At 38.6% G+C, this 24,138-nt stretch overlaps 1 protein-coding gene across 2 annotated transcripts in view; it reads left to right on the forward strand.

Moving 5' to 3' along the window:
- The window catches only part of TRIM2 (tripartite motif containing 2), a 1,116,451-nt gene that overhangs the window by 84,168 nt on the left and 1,008,145 nt on the right, over positions 1 to 24,138 (forward strand). The window contains exon 1 of one of the 2 annotated variants that reach the window (XM_044062466.1): positions 22,424 to 22,636. The exons of the other annotated variant lie outside the window; for it this stretch is intronic. The gene's annotated coding sequence lies outside the window, so the exon portion shown is untranslated. Of the gene's footprint in view, positions 1 to 22,423; positions 22,637 to 24,138 lie in introns of those variants that run through there. 2 annotated transcript variants of the gene reach the window in all.

Below are 24,138 nucleotides of genomic sequence, written 5' to 3' on the forward strand. Positions count from 1 at the left end.
TTCAACTCTTGAATCACAGAACTGGCTGCTAGAATGTTGGAATCAAGTTTGTCTTCAGCAGCCTAGATTTCAAAGCCAGCTTAGCCAGTTCCCAGCTATCTCCATTTCAAGCTGTATATTGTTTGGGGGACTGTGATAGCCTCTGTCTTCAGGGTGCTCTCTTGTCTAGGCAAAATGGAGAAAATCCTTTGACAGCCTGAAAACAAACTTCAGTTAAATAGGACAGTGCTTTTTGGGATTCTTCATGTGAAACCTAGTGGCACACGTTCATAGCACGTTCATAGGTTAGTACTAGGCTAACTGCACTTGCGAGCCATTTTAAGCCTAGCAAATTATCCCTTGTGAGATTCAAACCCTGTACCTTGTGTTTGTAAGGCAAACACCTTAACCATTAGGCCACCCTCCCAACACAATTTATGAAATTAAAATTTATGAATTTATTGGGATATGTACCATATCTGCTGGCAGTAGTAAGGGATTTAATCTAGTGTTCTCCAAATCAAAACAGGGAAACGGGTGTTAACTTTGAGGGAACATGGGTGAAATTCATGGCTAGGCTTATATAAGGGCCAATAGCCTAGTATCATCCTATGAACCTATGAAAACCCAAAGCAAAGCCACCCCTAACCAGTTCAGGCCACTTAAGTTGTTCCTGATCTTATACTAGATGAACACGCTTTCAGCATATAAAAGATGTTCTGAATACAGCAAGAGAAGCTCCTGTAGAGCTATGTAACATAATTAAGCAGTTTTGTCATAAGTATCAAGACCTTCAAGCAGTTTCCAGAAATTATCATTTCAGATGCAGCGCACCACTTTAATGAGGTTTGTAAACAAACCGGGAGGTGCCCACTATGCAAGTAAATGGTCTCACTGTGGAGTTGGCCAATACAAAGCCACTTTTTTTTTTTTTTCTGTTAATTGCCCATACCTAGTGGCATCACTCAGCAGCACCCTATGGATGAAGAGACGAAGGTAGGCATTAATAAAGCTATCCCTTTTTGTAATGTGATAAACCCCACATCTATGCTACCAAGTTCTCATCCCTCTTGAGGAATATGAATGGAGTAATTATTGGACAAAATAGGTTAATCGCAATGATGGCTACTGCAGGTAGGCTTGAGGTTAAGCAGTGGATGCTGGGACCCCAGAGATTTGATTACTGTTATCGTCTGCATTGTATTTATTAAATAAAAAAAATGTCAGGTATTCAGCCATCAATGGGTTGCACACACAGAAATATAGCAAGCAAACCTTGTTGAACCAGGCCTGCACTGATTTCATTAAGGATTTTATCACATGCAGTTTAGAAAAGTACATGCAGTTGTTTCTAAAAGCTGCATTTATGAAGTCAAAGCCTTCCACGCCTGCATGCAATATAACCTGTTCTAGAATCACTCCATTTGAATGTAAACCTGTTGGAAGTAAACGATTGCCTGCTATGACCATGTTTCATTCTTTAAGTCAGCTAATCAAAAAACTGCATTTTAAAGACTTGCACATCAAAAAATGGTCCACTCCGTATTTAGTCAAATATGTATGCTGTCTGTGGCTGTATGCACTAACACTAAACTAGCACCATCATTTTATAAATGATGCCAAGCTTGCAGAAAATGCATATATTATTTCTGGCTGCACTCATGTTTACGCTGGCCTGAACTCGAACCTAGATTTGCTGAACTAACATAAGCTTGATTGGTGCTATGGCTGAAGGTACACATGACGTATCTTGATAGAATCATCCTGCTTTTATCTCTAGATAAAAGATGCAAACAAACTTTTTGAAAAAGTGTCCTGTAAATTGAGCTGATGTTTACCAACTGGATTTATCAGCCCATTTTCCTGTTAGAAAATGGGGATGTGTATAAAGTAAATTTATTACAGCCACTGACTTTCACTTGAAATGTATATTCTTGGAATGTTCCTTTTCAGAGTGAAGGATTGCTTAGTCTGTAATACTGACTGTTCCAACTGGTGGTGAATAGTTAACAAGTATGTAAGGTGACCTTTCTAGTGCTGCCTATCCATCTAACGTTCAGGTGTCTGTCATCAGAAGTACTACAGATCTGTTTAAATGCAGGACTGGGTCACCTTTGTTACAAACTAGTGTATATACTCATGAGGATGCAAGCTCTGAGTTCATCTAAGTGCTACTGATGCCTTCTTTATCTGTCCCTTGCTGTATCTCAGGTTTCCTTGGTCCCATTGATAATTGAATTTAACTGAAGCCTGTAAAGATGTACATGATGGCCTTCTTAATGATCTAAAGGTGTTGAAAAAAGCCACAGACCTACACCACTAAAACTGAGCACTTACTTTCTGATGGAGTACATTGGTAATTAAAAATTACATCCACCAAACTTTTTCAAAAACACTACACATCATCACATGATTTAAAGCAACCAATCATTAACATTGTAGCTTTCTGCTGAAACACATTTTTAAGGAGATAGTGTCATTTAAATCTGGATAAAAAATGGCACCGAAATTCAGTTGCCAAAACAATTCTGAATAAGTGTTCTATTCCCCGTGCGTACAAAACTAGTTGCTCAACAACTAATAAAATTAATTTCTTGAAATTACCATAGTAAATACTATGCCAAGGAGAAGCAGTTGTTAAATCTTTCTTTTTAATCCCATAATTGTACTCAAAGTATGTTCTTTTTTGTTTACTTGAATTGTGTTGTGTTTTCGTTAGCTTAGTTGTTTACCAGTTTGGAGTTGATGGCCTTGTTCTTTGGTTACTGTAAGCTTAGTTCAGTTGTCTCTTACTCCCGATACATGTTTTTCTTTTTTGTCAGATGTAGTGCACCTGTCACCTTATGGTTCAATTACTTGCTTGGTCAAGTCAGTACCTTGGTATAATAGTTGAGGTGTTTACCTTATGTCCACAAGATATAGGGTTTGATTCTTACTTTGGGAAGCATGGTTAGGTTTCAAAAGGCCCCTTGGGGTCTGTGATGCCCCTGTACCGGCCCAGTAATCAAGGAGCCTCAATCCTCACCACTAGCACCAGTCAGGAATGTACACATTGGGAAGATAAGTACACACACAGCAATATGTAATTTCCCTTAAGAGCACACAGAGATCACAATCAGTCTGGGGCTGGTTTCTGCCTCTTTCTCCAGATCCCCAATAAGACTACCCACTGGTTAAGATCTCAGCCGAATGGCCAAGCTAAGACCTCCAGCACCCTCTGTTCAACCAGTGCTTCGTGTCCCTGCCCAAGTAGCTGACACACACCTGGGAAAGGCTGGTACAGGTTTACTAGCTATGCCCCTTTCTGCCCGGACTATAAGGTAGTACCAGCTGCCACCAGCCACCCCTACTTAGCTACTATAAGGCCCTTGCCAAAGGGTGTCCAATCCTATTGTGTAATGTTGCTATTATCCAAATGTGTGACTAAGACTTTCAAGGCTATTTAGGAGTGGCCTGTACAGTGTCACCAAATACATATGCAAGAATTCCGAGCTTAAACATCTCTAAACAAACCAGCCACAATTAAAAGGTTTAAATATATTTAATAATAATAAAAGAACAAGACAATACTCACTCAATCAACACAGTAACTACAGAGTTCAGAATCACAGTAAATATTTTAAAACAGCATTGCAGGACAGTCTCAAATATAGAAAACCTCTAAACTAATCCTTACTATATTCCTATCTATATCTAAAAGATACTGTGCTCCAAATAACTTGAAGAGCAAGGCAAATGCAGATGAGTGGATGTCCTTCCTAGGTCCAAGACAAGATATCAAATGCAGATGAGTGGATGCCCTTGCTAGGTCCAAGACAAGATATCAAATACACAGACTTTCTCTGAGGGAGTTCTTAAATGTAATAATCAACATTACTGCTGGGTTAGCTCAGATGGCATCACTCTTTGCCACCTGCCTTCAGTTCCCAGGCTAACAGAAACTTAACACAATTTAACATTTCTCTGTGAATACATCTCTCTCAGATGTTTGCCTAGAACTGGAAGTCTTAAAACAATTAAATACTTTTACGTTTTAGACTTGCTAATTACTTCTGTCCAAGACAATAGAAACTTCTAGCTGTAGACATTGTGTCTGCTTGCTGCAAGGACACTACTTTTTATAGCACATCGTAAAGCACTTTTAATTTCAACTTATTTTCCTGAAGTTTTGCAAGTTAACTTAGTATGTTCCGGTGTCTACCATTAAAACATACATTTGCACAGATATTTAATTTATATACATTTCTGTTCTTTTCCAGTAGGGTACACTGTGGTAACATTCTTGAAGCTCAGTACATAACATACAGTTCTATTATAGCACCGAAGAGGCTTTTTAGTGAACACCTCTTTGTCGACATGTAAAGACCGAACGCACTAAAGCGTGAATGGTCAAAACAGCAAATTCTTTCCCTGGGAAAGAATTCACTTACACACACACACACACACACACACACACACACACACACACACACACACACATAAACATAACTATGTGGGGCTTTGCCCCCCCCCACACCCCCCTAACTAAATATACCAACACCGAGATAGCACTACAGTGGAGAAAAGGGCAACACTGTGTAGTTGGCCAACCACATCTTTACCCTGTAAAGTATTCATCGAATCGCTTAAATGCTTTCTGATGAATTCATTTCGCTCATTTGGTGTTCGATATTACAATGTTTCGATGTTGCAATATAGAGCCAATTCCAGATAGCTGGACTGGCAGTATTTCCCTGGTGTCCTAGGGTCATTAGCATAATAATTACCTATGCAGCTAATATATGCATGGTCTTCTGTGAGGTCAGGTTGAGTAAGTGGAGAGAAAATGTTTTGTAGGAAAACTTCAGGTTTCAAAGTAAAACTTAGAGTAACTAGTCAGTGAAATTGTAGATGAGTGGTGTATATTAAACAGTATTCTTCCCATTTCCCACATTGGACATAACCGTCTGCATAGTTAGTTGGATAGTACTCTCAAGAAACTTGAGTACATCTAGTCCGCCTTGACATTTATTGACCATCCTGGAAATCTGTGCTATCATGCTTTGTTGCACTTCCATGAAGTGATGTGCACAGCTTTGTTTGTCACTGGAATTTTTATATGCATCTGTGGTATAGCAAATTCTGAGTACTCCCAAACTGATTTAAAAGCAAGACCTTGTCAGAACTTGCTTTTAGGTCCTAATAGTAAACGTAAGTTGTGAAGTCCTTCTGGGACACTTGTAGCCAGTCTTTCTGACCAACAGAATGTGTCACTTTACTTCCATAACTTCAAGGTCTCAGTGTATCAGTATTGGTGAAGATATACAAAAAATGTCTGAATGACCTTGTGTACTCACACAGATGCACATTTTGTTAGTATTGTCATCAGGGACCAGAAATGTGGTGCAGGTGGATAAAGTTCTTACTGTACCCTATCATGGCTGGTGAGAGATGGGTGGTAACAGTTGATGCTGGCCAGCATATTCCCATGGTGAAGAAATGAGCCTCAGTGCTTCACCATCACCTGATGACTGACTAGGTGGAGCAGACATATACAGCCATGGAGCGAATGCAGTTGAATCCGGTGTAAGAGCAAGTAGCAAGTGTCAGGGGCCTAATGGAGTGAATGCACTCGAATCCGGTGCAAGAGCAGGTAGTGAGTTCACATGTGACTGGCTAGGCCTAACGCTGCAGACTGCAGCACACTTGCCAACTAGCAGAGGGTGGGTTAGGCCAACAACCGAATACCAAGCAAGCTAGAGATGACAGCCCTCTGATTGCCTGATTCTCCTTCCACTAAGCAACAAAGAGAAATTGTTTCAAAGAGATAAAGCTCCTTTGGAAAGGTACCCCCCTACAAATAGTGATGTGAGCTGCTAGTGAGACAAGGCAGGACAGGGGAATGGCTGTTATTTGGGAGAATTGTTGGGGCTAGATAACGATAACCAGAGTTGCTGAGAACCAAAGCGAACAAAAAATACTGTTACTAAGACTAGTTTTGGATATCTGTAACATAGGGTGGTACTTAAGGGCCTGGTCATACCTCTCAACCTCTTGGATCAAAAACTCTGGACAAAGCCATACATAAGTGTGAAAAAGGCCCGGAAATAGGGGCAACTTTTAAATATTACTCATACAAACTTAGAAAGTTGATAGAATAACAGGTTTTGCATTAGCATGAATTTTCTGAAGGGTATGAAGTCTGAAACTCAAATGTGCGTCATCGTGGTATAACTTCAGTATTTAATGATTTGCCACTAATTTGCCAGAAAACCTTACTTTTTATGAAAAACTGACCCAAAATATGAGGCAAAAATCTGGACATTTGTGAAAATATGCACAGTTGAGAGGTATGGACCTGGTGGTGGTATACATTTTATTTATGTGATTGGTAATGAACCAATCCTTGATTTAGTACTAGGCTTAACTGCCTTTGTGTGCCATTTTAAACCTAGCAACTTACTCCATGTTAGAATCAAACCCTGCACCTTGTGTCTGTAAAGTAAACCCCTTATCCATTATGCCAACCCAATAGAAGTGTGTTGTATTTACTTAAAGGAGACAGTATCATTTAAACCTGGATAAAAAAACAGCACCCAAATCCAGTTGCCAAAAAATTCCCATTGCTTTAAACAAGTGTTCTCCTCCTTGGGCTCAAAGTTGCGGTGTCCTAGATAAATGTCTGTCCTCTCTTGTTGCACAGGTTATAACTGGGTAATGATGTTACACTATCTGGAAGAAGTAATCCTTGGAGAAAGGACTAAAAAATCTAGTAATAAGTATGCTTGAGTGTATTCATCTTTCCCTGTTTATCTGAGAACATTGTGAAACCACATTTTGACTTGGTTTACCGCCCATCATGGACTGTAGAAGTATATTGTTTCATGTGTTTAGTTTTCTGTTAGTTTCCCCTTTTATAATTTAGGAAAGTTAATTTTTGCAATACTTTTGTCACTTCCTCTTTCCTTATGAAGGTGTGAGTTGAGTGTAAAAAGAAATGCATACATGTTTTTTATTCACTTGTCCCTCATTACAATTTAAAATGATCCCTGTTGTCACCTTTCCAGTTCTTCACTTCATGTCTAATTTAGTAAACAATGAAAGGGCTTTGACAATTTAACTGATGTCCTGTTTTGTAGAAAAAAAATAGCTTATGTGACCTTTGGGTAGGTTATATTAAGTAGGTGATACTAGGGGGTGAAGTCCCCTGCATGGAAGATGTGGAAATCCTCCCATCACCCATGGCTCTCTAGCTTTCTCTCTCTCTTTTGTTCATTGGAGAAAGGAATGCAGTATGTTTGGGGCGTGGGTGTTGTATGCTACCAGAAAGACTTGCATTGATAAGTTTGGGGGTGATTCTTGGTTATTCATGTGCAAAATATAAGGGGTAAAAATTACCATGGGAATATAAGACTAGACTTCTTCAGATGAGCTTCCATATCACTTTTGCAGTATTCTTCACCTACGGGATCTCATGTCAAAAATAACTCTACGTCCGGCCAGTATACCATAGCCTTACCTCTTTTATAGGTGCCATGCATTACACGTATGCTCCCCATGCAAGACATAGGGCATAAAGATGATGTACAGACCCAAACACTCATAGGTTCATAGGAGATCTCTAGGCTAACGACCACAAGGGCCTTTTTAAGCCTAGCCATGCGTCCCAAATCTATGACAAGTTTTTATACCCTTGGTAAGTGAAAGCATGGGCCTGGAAGACAAACCATTTACAGATTATCTGTGTCCATTAGAGACATGCGTGCCAAACCAGGGATGAATTTCCCATCCAATTGTCCAAGTTGCACTTGAATTGGGTTAGAGAGGAACTCTGCTTAACATGGATGGGGGAGCCTGTTCCATAGATGAGATAGTCTCAGAGACCATCTCTCCAGTAGGTCCTATTTATATGACAGGCAAGGTTTAAGTCTTTAGAACAGGTAATTCTGGTGCTGTTTGTCTTGTGACTATGCAGGAGGTCCAATGGTGTGCAGTCTGACTATGCCCTGTATGCCAGGCATATATCTCCCCTCAAAAGCCTGCAGGAGACAATACAGGGATAGGGCCTTGAGATGGTCTGCATAGGACATATTACTTGCACCCTATACTCCTTTTAGTGAGGAACCTCTGTGGATGTTCCAATTGTTGGATATGCCTGGTTAGGTACATACCAAAGGGGGGCATTGTAATCAATGATAGGTCTGATAAATGCTGAATCCAGTGGAACAATGACTTCCTTGGACATGGATGCCATACCTATGATTATAAGTTGTGCAACATAGAATGATATTTTCACCACTGTAGACACGTGATGATCAAAGGCTAGATTACTATCTATGTGTGTCCCTAAGTCCCTGACTACTGGGTCAACTCTAAGGGGTGTGTTGTCAATATCATAGTTACCAGGGATGGATGACTTCCCAAAGTATATGATTATGCATTTCTTGGCTTTTAGTTTTAGTCCATGGCTCTGACACCAATTGTTTTTCTGTGTCAGCCCCTCCTGGAGAACCTTTGTGTCAGTGTAAGATTGTGACCGCTCCTAATTTGCAATCATCTACATATTTAGACAACTAGAGACCACTGACATGGGCCTTGACTTCCGAGAAGTAAATTCCAAAAAGGATCAGTCCAAGGACTGATCCCTGAGGGACTCCACTTGTGACTGGCCTCTTTGTAGAGGTGAACTCCCTGATTGTAACTTCCTGGGTCCTATCTGTGAGCCACTTGGCTATCCACAGGGTGACATATGGGTTTGTACCCAACATCTTGAGTTTGTCAACAATGCCTGAGTGGGGTATTGTGTCAAATGTCTTGGCCAGGTTAAGGTAGGCAGTGTGAACGACTTTGCCCTCATCCATTGCTTTGGTGACCTTTTTGAAGTCCACCAGGCTGAGTAGGCATGATCTGCCCTTGATGAAACTAACCTGGGTTGGGTCCAGTGTCTGGAGGTTTACTATATCTCTATTGATCTTTCCATGGCTTTACATAGAAGACTAGTGAGACTTATGGGTCTGTAGTTTCCAGGTTCTGTAGATGGCCCACCTTTGTGCAGAGGGATGACTATTGCCTTTTTCCATTCATGAGGCACAAAGCCTGTTTGGAGGCTACAGTTAAGTAGTAAATCCAGAGGCCCTAATAGGTCATGTTGTGTGCTATTTGGAAGGCATCCTGGGATATTGTCTGGGCCCATTGATGCAATGTTCTTGGTCTTAGAGAGAGCATTAAGGACCTGCTCCATAGTAATAGTACTCTAACTCAGAACTTCTTTGTTGCTAGTCTGAACACCATTATCTTCCATCAGTCTGAACACCCTTCTGCTGTGCTGGTTATCCAAGCCATTTTTCAGATATGTGCCCCAATGAGGTTTCTCTTCTTTTTTTTACTATTGTATGGTATTGTATTCATGTCATCCAGAGAGGTAAAACGTTAGTGGGGAAGGCAGATTCCTCATAAAGACCACCACGGCCAGTGTCTTTTTTGCATTAATGATTCACATAATCATACGCAGTGCTCTGTTAGCCAGGTATTTGCCCAACACCCTATGTAGGCACCTCTCATCCACATATCTTGAGAGCCAACAACTTGACCACAACTTAAGCTGTTGGCTCATAGTGCTATGCCAGAATTCTCCCATCCACCTGTCAAGCTGTCTGCAAAGAAGAAGGCTAAAAAAAGTTAGGCCTGATCCAGTTGCTGTCCAACATCCCGCGGATGTGTCTCTAGAAGCTAGCAAGTCCCTTGGCTTAATTTAATAATAAATTTCAAGTAGAAACAAATAGAACACTGAATATAATATATAAGTTTCTCTTTAGCAATAAATGTTTTAGCTTGTCCATCAGGCTGCAACAAAATAATGCATTTTTATCTTTATTTTTTCTTGTACTTCTCCATAAAGGCAAGCTGATAAGTCTGTAAAAGAGGGTTTCTTCATGGCTAAAAGTTAATGATTTCTGAAAGTATGCAAGCAGTTTTTACATTTGGAGACAGGGGAATAAAGTAAAATAGAATAGCCAGCAATTGTTGTAAGTAGAAGCACGGGCAATAACATGCATCTTAGCACGGACAACCTAGATTTCAAGTTAACTAGGGCTTGTGTTAGCAGCTGTTTATTTGGCACAAATGCTCCTATTAGGATGGGTAAACTTCATTGTTTGAAGATGTACATAGTTATGTGTGTTTGCTTCGAGTTAATAGGTATTGGTGTTCTGGGGGTTTTTTGAGGGTTTTTATTAAAAAGTCTTGTAAAATGTTCTATAGGTTCCGTGTTGATAAGAAAAAAATGTATAAAAGATCAACTTACCAAACATTAATGGATGTATGTATTGCAAAAGCTGGAATTAGACTATTAAAAAGCTGCCTTGTATAATAAGTGAGAATAACAACTTCTTACCATAATGGCAACATTTTTCATATCACGGAATGTCAGTGGTCACACAGATGTTGACAAAATGGAAAGGGAACTTATTTGCAATTTGCATTTCTTAATATAATTAACAGTGCTACAACAGACACATTTTGAGAGAACTGAGCTTATGAATTTTATAAGGAAAGGATTGCAGAATGGATATTCTGTAGAATATCTGGGACAAAGGAAATGAGTACTTCCAGTAGTGATGGGAGGAAAAAAAAAGATGATAATGGTAGATATGTAGTAGCAAGGGATTAGGATTATACTGGTATGTAGTTATGTGCCACTGAAAACTGTTATTTTGAACCTTTAAAAAATTGTGAAAAAAATCTGCTTTCAGCAATGAATATTACTTGTAGGACTATAATTTAGTTTGCTAAAATTAATATGTATCTGGGGGGCTAGAAGAGAAGATATAACTGTTTATTTTTGAAGAAAAATATGAAAATATTTGTTATGAAAGACATGAATTCAGTAGCGGGAGCTCTGAGAAAATTTATTTCCCAAAGTACAATAACTAGGCTAGAGTTGATAGAAGTTGTATTTTACAGGAACATGTCCATTTAAGTGAGAACTATATATATATATCCAATAACTATTTCAGATCATGCACCAATAACTACTAAGATAAAGGCAGGGTATTGAAGTAAAGATGAGACATAGGCAATTCCCCACCTACCTGTTTTAAAGATAGTAATTAAAGGAATGGGTAATGAAAATTATCCAGGAGTTAAGGAAGATGGAAAGGATTCCAGAAGTTATAGGTAGTGTATACGGTAAAATTCAAGAGGAGTTTAAATATAAGGTAGAAATAAAAGAAAGAGAGACTTGGTTAAGAAGTAATAAGAATTATTTAAAGGGACTGGCAGAGGTTAAAATATTACAGAATAATGGAAATCTCCCAGAACAAGATGAGTCACAGTTGCAAACTGCTAAAGAGAAAATAAGGGAGCACCTGGATAATAATGTACGAGTTTAGAAACATTGCTGTAAGCAACTTTTTTTTTTTTTTTTTTTTTTTTTTTTTATAACTCCACAGTACAAAAACTTTTGACACAACAACTTGGGAAACAGAAAGTAGAAAGGGATATTGCCAAACCTAGGAGCCTATAAAAAGAAAATAACCAGAGATCCTGTAGAGGTATTGGAGATATTTCAGAAATTTTATGAAAAAATTGTATAATGCAGATAAGTAGGGAAATCAAGAAAAAGCAGAAACGTAAATATTTATGGAAGACTTAAATATGCCAAAAGGTAGATGAAGCTCAACAATTAACAGTTAAGGCAGGAGGAGATGAGATAAAAATGGTGATGTCTAACCAATCTACAGAAAAGTCTCCAGGAAAAGATATTCCAACTGAAGTTTGGAAGTTAGGCGGAAAGATCGGGAGGGCTTCCTTTTATCAATATTTTAAAAGATGAGGCACCAACACCTGAGGGAAAAAGTTGTGGTGACTTTATAGAGGCCCATTTCAATTTTAAACCATGATTAAGTGTTTGTCTATAATGGCTAATATAAATGTTGGCATCACCTTTGCCATTCTAGATATGGACCAATGTGGTTTTGTGGAGGGGAGGCAAACCTCTGACAACATTAATAGAACAAAGCAGACTGTAAGAAAATGCTGCTGTTGTTTGTGGGTCTTGGTACAGAGAAACCATTCAACAGTTTAAGATGGGATTTTATGAGTAGGGCAATAGAAGCTTTTGTATTTCCTGATATAATAAGGTTAATTAGAGTATGTGAGGGATTGGAGGGAAAAATCAAAGTTGGAGGGTTCCTCTCTGATGAGTTATGTCTGAACAGAGGAACCAGGGAGGGGTGTCCTCTTTCTCTATTGTTTAGATTTATATTTAGAACCACTGGCAAAGAAAATAAGGGAGTCAGAAATTCAATGATAACTTTTCTTGAACACCATACCAATGTTATCGTTCTTTGCAGATCTTTATTGTATACCTGATGGAACCACAAAAGAACATCTCTATTGTGGAATATTTTGAGACTATATATTAAATATATATAATTAAGAGAAATTCTATAGGTATAAACTATGTACCTACGCATGGATTGGTACAACAATATCCATATTTGTGGGAACATGATAAAATGAAGTATTTAGAAGTATGGATTAAAAAGGATTTGTTTATGTCGACTAACGATATGTGGGCTGAGATTAAAGAAAAAATAGTACAATACTGAGAAAATTAGTAGCTAAAACAAAAACAAATTAGACCACCACGGCAAAGCATGTAATTTAAAAAACTATATTTATTAAATAAAAACAAGACAGGTAAGCACTTTCACAGTATAAACTGCTTCTTCACACCTGCATGCAAAAAACAATAAAGCACTTAAAAGCACAATAAACCAATCATAAAAACAATATCAATCACATGTCCATCCATTCATAAAAAGTGACAATCCATTTTAATTCAGCACACTCAGTAGTGTTAACAGTATCCCCAAATCTAAGGTTTTCACGTATCATTTCTAAAACCAAAAAAAACTAAAGGAATGATTTAACCCCATGATCAGAAACATGTTTGGCAAGTACATTAGTCATTTTACATTTCCTAATATTATTGACATGCTCTGAAATCCTTTCTCTAAGGCTACTGTTCATTTTTCCTATGCAATAACAATCCCAGGCAGAACAAGTAGTATAGTACACAACATTGTGTATTACAATCTGCATAGAAGTTAAAATAAAACTTCCTGTCAATAGAACTCGCATAGAGGACTTGTGATATGGTATGCAAAAGTTCCCTTTTTATCAGTTACTAAATAGGGTCTCAGATATTTGTTCCTATAGCATAACTGCCATTTCAAAGAAAAATAGTTTCTGAAACAAAATTTGGGGCGAGACCCAACTATACTTGCCACGTCATCCTTCAGCCATGAGGATGGTCAAATTCTTCCTAATAACATCTCCTATATTACTAGAGAAAGTAATATCTGAGACCCTATTTAGTATGCAGATCTGAAGAAGCTGTTTATACTGTGAAAGCACTTGCATATCTTGTTTTGTTTTTTTATTTAATAAATATAGTTTTTTATATTGTGCACTTTGCCGTGGTGGTCTAATTTATTTTTGTTTTAGCTATTTGTCACTTTGTACATTTTCGGACCTCTACCTAACTGATCACATTTCCTTTTTCTAAAGCTGAGAAACTGTTAGCTCTTGTCTATAGATATGGATAGATACAAGCAGTACAGTTGTTTTCAGTCCTTTTAGTCATGTACACAGCTCAGACATATTTTTATCAACCAGAGGAGAAGGTGGACAGTAATTCCTCCGAACCTGATAGGGGTCTCGGCAATAAGTGATACAGGGAATAGACTGCAGTTTACTGGAGGAAGCTGGCAAAGGAACCAAGGTATTGGAAACAAATTTTTAGAGAATGAAATGTAATAGAATGGGAAGAGACCAAGAGGACATTTGGATTGCAGACTAGTGATTGCCTTCTCTATCAGGGATTGTAGGTAAAGGGATGGGGGAATCCTAAATGAAAGTCCTGCACTGGTAGAAAATGTTGAAAAGAGAGATTTAGATATGCAATTCACAAAGAAATAATGGGAGGGCATGTGTATTGTTCCCAAATATGCAACAGTCTAGAAAATTTTGCCTGGAAGTGTTTGCATAAACTCTTTGAGTCTACTTAGAGTATAATGTGAGAGATGGGATGAGGAAGAAAGAGGTAATTGGAAACGTGTTTTGGGAGTGTAATGAGTTGGCAGACTTTAAAAATTCACTACTGAGGACTCTGTCAGGAGTACTGGCTGAGCAAATGAGTGTCTTCTTCGTCTTTCGGCTTTTCCCGGTTAGGGGTCGCCGCAGTGGATCACCTGTCCACTCATGATTGGTAGTGGAGTTTTACGGTGTCGAGTTGCCAGCCTGGCACCCACCTTCCACAGAAGGCACACGCACACACCTAGGACCAATTTAGAATGCCCAATCCACCTACAGCATGTCTTTGGAATGTGGGAGGAAACCGGAGCACCCGGAGGAAACCCACGCGACCACAGGGAGGATATGCAGACTCCGCACAGAAGGCACCCCAGCCGAGGATTGAACCGGAGAACCTCTTGCTGTGAGGTGGCAACACTAACCGCTGCACTACTGTGGCCGCCTAGTGGATCAAATGAGTGTAAATAAGGAAATTATTTTTCTGAGCTGGGATACAGGCATACCTCTTAACTGTCCAGATTTCCACAGAATGTCTAGATTATTGCCTCATTTTTGGTTTGTTTCTCATAGAATTTCTGTTTTTCTGACAAATCACTGAGAATTGAAGTCACTAAATGACATGCACTGGAGTTTCAGACTGTAAGTCTCTCAAAAAATGCATGCTAACATAAACCTGTTCTAGCAACTTTCTAAGTTTATGAGAGCAATATTTAAACTCTGTCCTTATTTTTGAGCCTTCATTCATCATTTAGGTATTGCCCAGATTTCTTGTGGTAAGAGGTTAAGATTGTTCATAGGTAGGTACTAGGCTATTGGCCCTAGGGCCTATATAAGCCTAGCCAAAGGTACCCTGGCTTTCGCCACCCAAGAAAATTGTTTTCCTGTGCCACTGTCGAGCAGAGCCACAGAAGTGATCCCCGGGGTGAATTTCCTATCTCCCATCCAATCATCAAGATTTTTCTTGAACAGTGCTAACAGTGTATAGCTACAGGATCTGAATTAAGTAGACATAGTAGCATGTTACGTTAGACTCTAGTGGCTGCCAAAAAAAGCAATTACTAGAAAATGGAAATCAAAATCTAAACCAACTACTTGAAGTAATGAATGTTGTAACAGACCTAAAAGAACAGGGAGCAAAATCTTTAGAAAAGGGTAGGAGTAAATTACATTAAAAGGAAACTGTGGGATCAATACGTGCAGAAAAATCTTTGGGAGGAAAGAGAAGGCAGGAATTAAATATTTTTACATGATGCTCCTTTGAATAAGATATAAAATAACAATATATGTGATTTTTATAAATTTGAACTTAATATGGTTTGATTACTCTTTTATATAAATGTAAGTTTGCCTGTGTCACAAGTGACAATTCAATGAAGGGTTAAAACAATCCACAGAATTAATGCTTTTTTAGACTATTCAAAGGGTAAAATGTTTTATCTGAATGTTACAAACTTTGTTCCTGAAGGGTGTAGAAAAAATATAGTGCAGAAAGATGTATGAGTGAGTTGTTCTTCATAAAAAAGCACTTACTGGATTCACTACAGGTATTAGTCCCAAGTGCTCAAAAACCTCTGTTCCAAAGCCAGGGATCTTGAGCTTCTTGTAATTAGCTAGGCTGTTGCTCATGCCTGAACTTCAGTTTGTGCAAGTACTCACTGAAGTTAGGGCCATGAATGGGGCACTTTTTCAGATACTACTTGCCTTGGGTTCATCTGGATATGCAAGGGGACAAGCAAAAGGCAGTATGTGATATTATCGCAGGAGGCCTTCTAATAGGTAAAGACTTTGATAACACAGTATTCAGTGTCTGTGGGGCTACTTACAAACCTGCATGGAAGCAACCCCTAGTAATGACAGCAGGGGTGAGCTTCAGCCATTGCCCACACTGCCAAGAGAGTCTGGCAGTGTGGCCACTTTGAGAGCAAAGCCAAGTTGTGGGAAAATGATGACCTGAGCTCCAACTGACACAATGTGTTGAACTTGCTCTATAATGTGTTAGTTCAAGGTTGTAAATGATTGACAACTGAGCATTAGCTTTAGACTTGCTGCTAAGATGTTTTTGTTTTTTCTCATTAAAAGAAGAACAAAACCAAGAGTTAAGGCAAGCACAGCTTTCATAACCCCGTTTACAAACTTGAGATGGCTAGCAAAGGAGCTAATAATCCTCAAGTGCAGAGAGAGTCTGTGTATTGGAAAGAGATTGCTGTATAACAAGTGGAGTCCTAAAGAGGGGTTAGGGAGAAAGTTGGTGCAGCAGCTGCTCTCCAGTCATCAGGCATACCTAGCCATATCTCACAATGTCCCCCTTTTCAGGGTATATGATGATAAAGCTTAAACTAAGGAGCTTATACAAAATTTGTATTATCTAAACATACAAATAAATATTGCAAAGCTTGTGAGCAGTGCCAAATTCCTGTTAAGGAAGGAGATAAAGCTGGGGGGGACCCAGTTAGCAGAGCACAGTTTAATCATATGGATCCAGCAAAAGTTCAGAAGACCAGGGGTTATATTTACTAAGGTAAAGAGGTTGCCAGGTAAAGGTTGCAGAAATGTTCTACACTGTCACCAGAAACTCAAAGGGACTTTAAAAACAACAAAATTGGGTGAGTGTGATATTATATGTACCTAAAAACAACATAATTGGGTGAGTGTGATATTATATGTACCTACCAAACCAAAGTTTCATTTCTTAAGGGTTTCTTGAGTTTTGGAAACAGGAATATTTGTGAGGCAACTGGGATCCTACTTCAAAATATTGAAGACCCACATCAGCGAATCCCATCTAGACGACAATATCGCAACCTCACTTATGCAAATGGTCACATCACTGAAAATGAAGCCTGGGAAAGGAACTAAGTGGCCACCATGAAGGTATTTGCCCTTTTTCCCCACTATAGTGTGATCTCGGAGTTGGCATATTTAGTTAGGGGGTTGTGGGGCACAGCCCCCCACTTTGGTGAGTTTTAAATGCCTTATGTGCATGTTGTCCTGGTGGCCAAGTGTTTAGTTTCCTGATGAATGTTTTTGCTAGTTGCAAGTTTCATTCAAGTGAAGTTTCATTATTTTGGTCTTGATGATTTGGGATTCACTGATGTAGGTCTTTGATATTTTGAAGTAGACCCAGCAAATGATATCAGCTGGGAAAATTTTATACTTTTAAAGGAAAAATGTATGAGAAATGAACTAAACCAAGTTGTAATGACTAAAAAAAACTGTTTAAAATATATGTTCTGTTGTGCTTTGCTATTCAGTGAATTGTAATTTGTAAATGAAAATGTATTACATTTGCCACTCTGAGCTTAAAAATTAGAGTAAACCTTGCTTTTGCAAAGTCTATTTTTTTTTCAGAGATGTTGAACTAGGTCAATGTTTATTCCCCTTTTGGACTCTGGTTTGTTGATTCTTGTGTTCGTCTGACATGTTGGACTTTGGAAACAAGAAGGCATATACCAGTATCTGGAAAGCAACAGACACAAGAAATCCTTCTTGGGTCATACAAGTAGACTGTTAATTCAAGTCAGTCAGGTAGCTAAGGGAGTTATTGCTGTTTGGTAATTGGATCTACCTTTTGGAGGATACATTCGGAGATGTAACTCAAGTTACATTATAATACATGGAAGGACTCTGAAAATTCCTTTTTGGTCTTAAAAGCTAGAGACTGTAAAGGCGCAGTATATCTTTTGGCCAGATGCATAGAATTTCTAGTTTAGATGTTACATTTTTTTCTGAACATTATCTATTGTGCATTTTCTATACTGTTTATATATATTTCAGAATGAAATGTCATAACCAATTTATCCAAAATAAGAAATGTTACTGTTAAGTTTTGAATGTTTAGGGATGAGCTGGTGAATTATTTATTGCTTTATAGGGGTTTTTGTATTTTACTGCTGTTTTTGTGTGTGGTTCCTGCTCATTGAATAGTTGCACCTCAGCACTGTTTCCATTTAAATGCTTAACGTTTGGCTTATTTTTAAGATAAATAGTAAGGTGTTTTTTTGGTTACTGCTCCCACTTTAGTCAAAAGTATTATAAACTATAAAGGGGAGTATTGCTGCTGAAGATTTATAGTTTACCTCTTTTTCTAGAAAATATTGCATCAGAGTGTTTAGCTCAATACAATTCTGGTCAGATTTCAGTTTGTATGGCTGCTTTTGAAAGGCACTGAGCTCAGTGAAATCCTGGAGAGCCAAAAAAGCTATAGTTCTGCTGATATACAGTACAAGGCTCCTTTGGGTGTGGTGGGGTTTGGCCAAAGGCAACAGTGCTCATTTAGTGTAGACCCTTAAGGACAATTGCACTTTGTATATTAAGTGATTCTAGTGATGAGATTCAAGCCAAATTTGGATGGTTCTCTTGTCTAGATTTATAGTCCATAATCCCTGACAGTCAGTCATACTGACTATCATGTCCATAGAGAAATGTGCATACTAGAGAACAGATTTACCTTTGTTTCTAAACTACACACTTTTTTTATGTGCCAGTAAATCATTTAAATGGCATCTTCTACTGTACCTGACAACAGAATAAATAGAAGTAACTATAAGTAAGATTTTAAATCTGGAAACCTTCCTACCTCTTGTTTCCAGATGTATTGTGAGATTTCCTATTTAGAATTGAAGATCATTCAACCATTCTACCCCTCTCATCTCAAAATCTTAAACAAATTTGCTGTGCAGCCATCATTGCTTCTCAGTTTTAGGTCTAAAATTCTGGGGATTATTTCCTCCAGCTTTGAAAATGTAACCCCTTGCTGAGCACTTAAAATCACTTCTCAAAAACAATATTTTCTATACTCCACTTTTATTCCATTTATTTTTTCTACATGCTGACAGTAGAGTAATACAATCTTATAAGTAGCAACAGTTCTTTATATGGCTGATGTTTGGCTCTGGTTACTATTTAACAAGGTAAAACGTAAATAAAGAAATTTACTCGGATTTGCTTCTTGCTTCAATTTGTTATTGTAATATGGTCCATTTACTTGTCTGTCTCTCTCTCTCTCTCTCTCTCTTCGAATTTTTTTAAGTGTTGTCATTGTAAAACCCATGAGCTGAGCCTCAAATTGGTCCATTGAGATCTGAGCTCTACCCTGTCAAATAAATAAAAATAAGATTGACATGTCCACTTAATGCAAAGTCCGATTACCTGTTTCTATGCTGCACAATGGTGCAGCGGTAGCATTGTTGCCTCGCAGCAAGAGGCTCTCCCGTTCTCTCGGCTGGAGCGCTTTCTATGCGGAGTCTGCATGTCCTCCCTGCAATCGAATGGCGTTCGAAAGACATGCGTAGAATGGGCCTGCCTTCATTGAAGTTTGGGCGTCGAGCTGGCACCTCGGCACCGTAAAAATCTTCTGCCCATCATTAGCAGGCCAGAGTTCCGCTGTGGCAACCCCTAACTGGGAGAAGCTGAAAGAAGCATATCCTGCACAGTGGTATTTTTTCTGTGTTTATTTTTTTCTTATTTGCAGGGGTTTCATATTTTACTGTAATTGTACCTTAATGTTAACTATTTGACCAGCTTATCACCACTTCTTTTTATTGATCCATCTTGGTCTTGTGAATTGTTCCTGTGGAATATTACAGATGTTTTTTACGAGGTTCCTAGTTGCCTTTCTCAATAGCCTATAATCATTGATTTACTCCTGTACTTGAAAAGCGTATCCAAAAATTGAAAGTAAGTGTACACACAATTTTCAAAGAATTAAGAAGTATTGTGTGCACACTTCCAATAGTTTCCAAGATTAAATAGCCTACCCCCTATTCTGATTGTAAATCATCAGTCTTGCTTCACTTGTACAATCCCATTTATCATTAAGAAGTCTGAGACTGAAACAGTGTGATCAGTGCTCTATCCCAGTAAAATTTTTAAATGTGTGGAAATTTCCTTGCTTCCATTCATTTCAGAAATTATTGGATTATATAGATAAAATAGTCAAAGAAAAAATCTGAGATGCTCTTTCTGTTGGCTTTCATGATACATGTATTGCAACTCAATACATTTTTGGTGCTTCACTGTAGTCATATTGTTAAGTTGCATGTGCATATTGTTTATATCCATAGGCAGACATTACTAATTAATCCCACTGTTGACCCCCCCCCAGTACAACAATCTGTAAAGTATGAAATGATTCCAATCCCACTGTTGACCCCCCCCAGTACAACAATCTGTAAAGTATGAAATGATTCCAATGATGAGTCCCACCCAGACAATTTTTATGTTTTATGGGGGTACGCACATTTGGGGTGTGAGATATGTAAATTCTGCATTCCCTTAACCATTAGACTTTCTGTTTTGCAAATGGGTGTGATGTCTTCACAGCTCAACTGATGGAGGAGTTTCACTCCTGCTATATATGCATTTAGATAATTACACCTTTCCTTTCCTTGGGAGCAGTATTCAGTGATTTTTACTTGTCTCCATCCATTCTTGGAAACAAAGTTTTTGATGTGCTGAACTTATTTGCAATAACCATGCTGGTTTTGCAGCATTACTGGACTTAATATGGATGGTTCCAGGCAGGAAATTTAAGGAGTGACAGGCTTGATGTTGCAGCTGAAGGGCATCCGAACCAGTGGATGGTCTGATATTGCCCATACTGTAAACACTTAAAGGGTAGTAGCATTACACTTTGAAAATGGGCTTCCTTCGAGTTAGTTATCAATAATATGAGTGTGTGTGTGTGTGTGTGTGTGTGTGTGTGTGTGTGTGTGTATGTATGTATGTATGTATGTATGTATATATATATATATATATATATATATATATATATATATATATATATATGTGTGTGTGTGTGTGTGTGTGTGTGTGTGTGTGTATATGTATGTATGTGTATATATATATATATATATATATATATATATATATATATATATATATATATGTATGTGTGTGTATATATGGGTCTACTTTCATACACGAGCATACGAATCACCGACACACACATCCCGACCCAAACAACCGACAACACACCACACCGACACCGCAACATACCGAACAACAAAACACCGACACAAAATACGCCAAATACACAAGCACACAACAACACATCCACTAACCTAAACCTAAACCCTAACCCTAACGTCCGACACTATCGCACACTTCACCGACCTGCACCCTAACCCTAACTCACTTACCCACCCCTAACCCAAGCACCGACACCATTGCACACTTCACCTACCTGCACCCTAACCCTAACTCACTTACCCACCCCTAACCCAAGCACCGACACCATCGCACACTTCACCTACCTGCACCCTAACCCTAACTCACTTAACCCGTCCCAAAACTACAGTCCCTCACTATCACACACTTACCTAACCCGAACCCTACCTCCGACACAAACACACACTCACCTGTCCCACAGCCTAACCCGACATCCCACAATTTCGCACACTTACCTGACCGCTCCTAACTCCGTCACTGTCGCACACTCATCATGTAACGATCGCACATTTCCCTTGTCGGTCTTTCCGCTGTCGGCGAATCTCCCTGTCGGTGAACCTACCTGTCGGTCGTTTAGTCTCCTCTTCCCGCGTGTCGGCGAATCGTCGGTTCGGTCTCCCGAAGTAGACCCATATATATATATATATATATATATATATAATGAGCTAGACATAAGAGGAACGTTTAGTTGCTGGCCAGTAAAATAATCCCTATACATTTAACAATATGTAAACAGTAGTCTGTTCCAGTTTCTGGTACTTTAATTTTGTTGTCTGATCCAAGTACTACTATTTTTGTGTTCCCATTACAAGTGTGATGTCTCTTTCAGATATTCACATTCATACTTCCTACCCAGCTCCCCCACCCACCCCCTGCATTTATTGTATGCACATTTACACAGCACCGGACAAGTAAATTTGCTTTTTAACTGAGCTGCAGAAAACAACACACTTGTTGAGGTATGTTTTAGAAATGGACTCCTGTGGCAGTTTCTGTAGTGGAAGGTAGGAGAAATTCATGAAGCAGCTGGGGATAAGAGAGACAGGAACTTTTTGTGCTTCAAGAAAACGAAGTGATGTTATCTGCTGTTGTCTGTGTTTATAATGAGCTGAATTATTTTTTGCTGGTAATATAGTATTAAGTGCCTGTATCATTCTGTATTCATATTTCTTTTACATCTAAACACTTTGAGACAAGCAGAAAGAAAAAATGATGTGTGGATTTCTTTGTTTGTTTTTTAAATGATGCAATGTTATGATTGAGGCACTTCTTTTGTCTGTGTTGGTCATGTTTAGATTACAGTTAACAAAGTAAACTGAAACTGCCACTGGAGAAGGCAGATTCAGAGACTTCTGGATTAAGCCTGTAACTGTATTGTGAGTCGCACGGCATGCTCATATAACGAAGAATCATTGAGACAAGGCAGTACAGGAAGTATTGCAGCTTGCAAACCTGTGATCAACAGAAAGAAAGAAAACCTGCTTTAAGCTAACACTGATGATGGTGATGATGTTCATGTCTCAAGCAGTGCATGACCTGCTTTAGAGAACAGAGGGGGAACCAAGATAAGCCATCCACCACTGGGTCCTGAAAGAATGAAGTAAATTCCAGTAACATCAATGGCATATAGGTAGGTCTTCATGTTACAATTTTAAATGGGTTAAAAGACTAGAAAAGAATGGGTTGGGGGGGGGGTATGGCGCAAAGATGTTTGTGTGGATATAAGGGACACCGTGTAGATGCAGAAAAAATCGTGGGGAGAACATTTCACTAACTATTAGGTCTGTAGATGCTTCAGTTAAACTGTTTGACAAGCAGAACCTAAATAAGTTTGCCTATCTGAATTATGACATCATTGAAAAGATATTTATCAGTGGAGGTTGTTGTCAAGAACTTGGAGTATATGTAAGTGTGTGGCTGTACTGTCAGTGACATTTTGTTTCTTGAGATTGTTTGTTTTCTAAAGTGTGGGTTGGCATAATGGTTAAGGTGGTCATCTCACAGACGAAAGATTCAGGGTTTGAATTTCACCTTTGAGGGGAAATTAGCCAGGCTAAAAATTATCCAAAAGGTCAGCTAGCATAGTACTTTATACCTATGAACCTAGATAGTGTAGCTTCAGTTCCACAAAGATATAGTACAGAACAGTCGACATTCTAGTGGTCATGTATTGTGCAGTTTTTATATAATCACTTCTTCAGAGGCCAGCCTATATTGTGACACACACTAAAATAGAGATTGAAGGTGGCAAAAGGTCTGCAGTATGTGCATAGAACTGTAATGCATGTATAAGTTTAAATCATTGCATATCTGTCATCCAAAAGGGTGATTTATGTAGGGCAAAAACATTGAAAAAAATCTTGGGGTACAATTCCTGGACACAACTAAGCATTTTGCCTGACATTTCAGCCAGTGTCCTCTGACTACTATCCAGTAACAAATAATCCTTGTTCTCTTTTGAGGAGATAAGCATGTTATGGAAGTGACACATTATGGTATAGGGTTAATAAAACCTTTACATGATAATAGACAGGGACTTTGTGATGTTTTGCAAACGTGTACCCTTACTGTGTTTTTTTATAACAGCACTGTGTATTGGCTGCATAATGTGAGTTGTTATACCCAAGAATAAAGGTGCTGTTAGAGCCTGATAGTGGAATAATGATCCAAAGGTATTTTTTCTTGTATGGATCTGCACCATAGTAAGGCTTTGAATTTCAGCTCATTGAGGTGTTGTGGTACTTTACTAGTTCAGTTGATTTTGCTTTTACATTAGGAAGTTGACTGTATTTTTTTAAATGATCAAATCTCTATTTCTAAATATCCCAAGGTGCAAGATGATAAGGAATGGGATGACTTGTGAACTGTCTGGATGGAGTCGGGTATAAATTAAGAAAAAAAAAATCCATCAAAGCACATTATGTGAAGAAAACACAAAAGTCTAATGATTTTGTTCAAGTTTATTAATCAGTTTATATGCAGCCACCACCCCCCCCCCTTTGTCCCAGGCATCTTGATCCCTTTTGTTAACCTCTACTTCATTTGTTTTAGCAGTGCATTCCAGTGTCCCAATACTGTTTTTCTGAAATAATGGTTTCCTTGGTATCCCCTTCCAGCAGCCACCTGTTTACT

The sequence above is a fragment of the Protopterus annectens genome, chromosome 2.part1 (assembly GCF_019279795.1).
Source record: "Protopterus annectens isolate FY-2018-M chromosome 2.part1, PAN1.0, whole genome shotgun sequence".
Taxonomy (NCBI): domain Eukaryota; kingdom Metazoa; phylum Chordata; order Ceratodontiformes; family Protopteridae; genus Protopterus; species Protopterus annectens.